Below are 2,453 nucleotides of genomic sequence, written 5' to 3'. Positions count from 1 at the left end.
TTTTTGTTTGTTCTTTTTTTTTTGTTTACAATAGAACTGTTTTATTAAACATATGAATGTACTTATTTTGTACAAAATGCAGTAAAACTTCTTGCTTTCCTCTGCTTCTGGAGGCACCACCCTGAAACCTCATGTTCACAGAAACACATCGTCATGACAAGCAGCAGTCTTGACAGGCAGGTGAAGGGAAGTGCAATTCTAAAAGTAACGCAACATAACCAAGGTGGGAAACTAAAATAGGCCGAGGACAGTGGGTTTCTCTGCTAGCGCTTGGCCCACAGGCCCTAGTCCTGCTAATCTTCTCTCAGCAGGAAACATTTTAAGAAGAAAAATTATTTAAGCATCATTTAAGTACTCTCATTATTTAAGTACCTGAGCATTATTTAAGTACTCACCTGGTAGCGTCCTTCCAATTCCATCTAATTTCATGTTGTAACAAGCTTATTTGTAACTTCTTCAAGAAATTCTAGCCTGGATTTCATCCCTGTCAATTGCCGATCTTCCCCTGAGCTTCAATCAAAACAAAATAAAACAGAAGAGCAGTAAGTTTCAAATGGATGACAGTGGACACCTTTTATAGATGAGGCCCACTTCTTAGAAGCCACCTGGCCAACCATATGCACAGCTGACGACAATAGAGTCTGAAAAGAGGTCCAGCTGTAAAACATCTCAGGTACCCAATTAGATTCAGTTATTCTGCATCTGTGGATTTAAAATGATAATCATTCACAGTAGAAGAGATGCGCCCCTCATTGCTGAGAAAATCCACAGCTTGCTTGATTGAGGATACAGACATGTGTTCGAGCTGGTTCTTGAGATCCTGAAAGTTCAATTCTTCAGGTCTTCGGCAACCCTTAATCAAATTCAACACCTGATTTGGGGCCACAGTGAGGCCTTTTGCTGGCATGAAGCTATTCCCATGAAAGTTCCCTGCTTCTCTCATTCCTGGATTGCTGATAGATGTTCTCCCTGCTGAAGGCTGCCTGTTAGCTTGTTATCGTGTACATCAATCATGTGTACATCAATCACTTCCAGAATATGTGTGGAGAACTCATTCATATCCTCCAGGGGCATAATTTAAAAGGGTACCAGGCTCTTTTTGTCCTAAAAAGATCTCAAATAGCCTGCCACAGTGACATTTTTCTGGAGGAATGACAGTGTTTTCATTGCTGGCGTCATCTGTGTCAACCCCCTGGTGAACATCCATGGGTGCAGCTGTCATGTCATCTATTTTGTAAACAATATTGGTCGGAGCCTTCTCTGCATGTCTGATGATCCCGTCTACAGTGACCTGTGAAATCTCAACATTCCCAATTTTAAACACTTCATCAGTCAGAGTGGCTGAAACAGCTGAGCTATAGTACAGGGTACAATGTGCTGGGCTTGATACCTGAGATGTCAGCAATCCAAAGGTCCCCGGGAACGGCATATAGCTGCTGGATCCCCAATACAAGGAGTTTCCATAGCTTTCAAATCCACTGTTCCACATTTTGATCTGATTATCGAGTTTGGTGGAACACCTCAGAACCTGGCCGATACTGCACTGCTCTAGCTATTTTTCTCTGGCACCACAAACTCCTTTCTGTGACTCTTCTTCAACTTTTAAGTTTCAGGTATATGTGCAGGATGTGCATGTTTGCTACGTAGGTAAACATGTGCCATGGCAGTTTGCTACTTGGATCAACCCATCATCCAGGTATTAAGCCCCACATCTATTAGCTATTGTTCCTGATGCTCCGTCTCCTCCCTCTCTCCCCAACAGGCCTCGGTGTGTATTATTCCCTCCCATGTGTTCATGTGTTCTCATTGTTCAGCTCCCACTTATAAGTGAGAACACATGGTATTTAGTTTTCTGTTTCTGCATTAGTTTGCTGAGTATAATGGCTTCCAGCTCCATCCATGTCCCTGCAATGGACATGATCTCGTTCCTTTGATGGCTACATAGTATTCTGTGGTGCATATCTATCACATTTTCTTTATCCAGTCTATCATTGGTGGGCATTTGGCCCAAGCAATCCTCCCACCTCAGTCTCCTGAGTAGCTGGAACCACAGGCATGAGGCACCGTGCCCAGGTAATTTTTGTATTTTTTGTAGAGATGCAACATTTGGGTTCCACTATTCACAATAGCAAAGACGTGGAATGTGTCTTTGCTATTGTGAATAGTGCTGCAATGAACATATGTGTGCATATATCTTTATAATAGAATGATTTATATTCCTTTGGGTATATGCCATATATAACAATACTAACTTTAAATATAAATGGCTTAAATCCCCCAGTTAAAAGACACAGAATGGCAAGCTGGCATAAAATCCAAGCTGCCAGCATGCTGTCTTTGAGCGACCCATCCCACGTGCAAAGACACACACAGGCTCAAAATAAAGGAATTGAGGAAAATTTACCAAGCAGATGGAAGGCAGAAAAAAGCAGGGGTCACAATCCTAGTTTCTG

The 2,453-nt window shown here is 42.1% G+C and overlaps 1 pseudogene; it reads right to left on the bottom strand.

The window, feature by feature from the left end:
* Nucleotides 1-691: 691 nt before the first annotated feature.
* On the bottom strand, nt 692-1,489 carry LOC108300704 (annotated as a pseudogene).
* Nucleotides 1,490-2,453: the final 964 nt, after the last annotated feature.

Source organism: Cebus imitator, unplaced genomic scaffold, assembly GCF_001604975.1.
Source record: "Cebus imitator isolate Cc_AM_T3 unplaced genomic scaffold, Cebus_imitator-1.0 Scaffold29, whole genome shotgun sequence".
NCBI lineage: Eukaryota > Metazoa > Chordata > Mammalia > Primates > Cebidae > Cebus > Cebus imitator.
The sequence above is the reverse complement of the archived record's forward strand: the minus strand, read 5'-3'. Positions and strand labels throughout refer to the sequence as shown.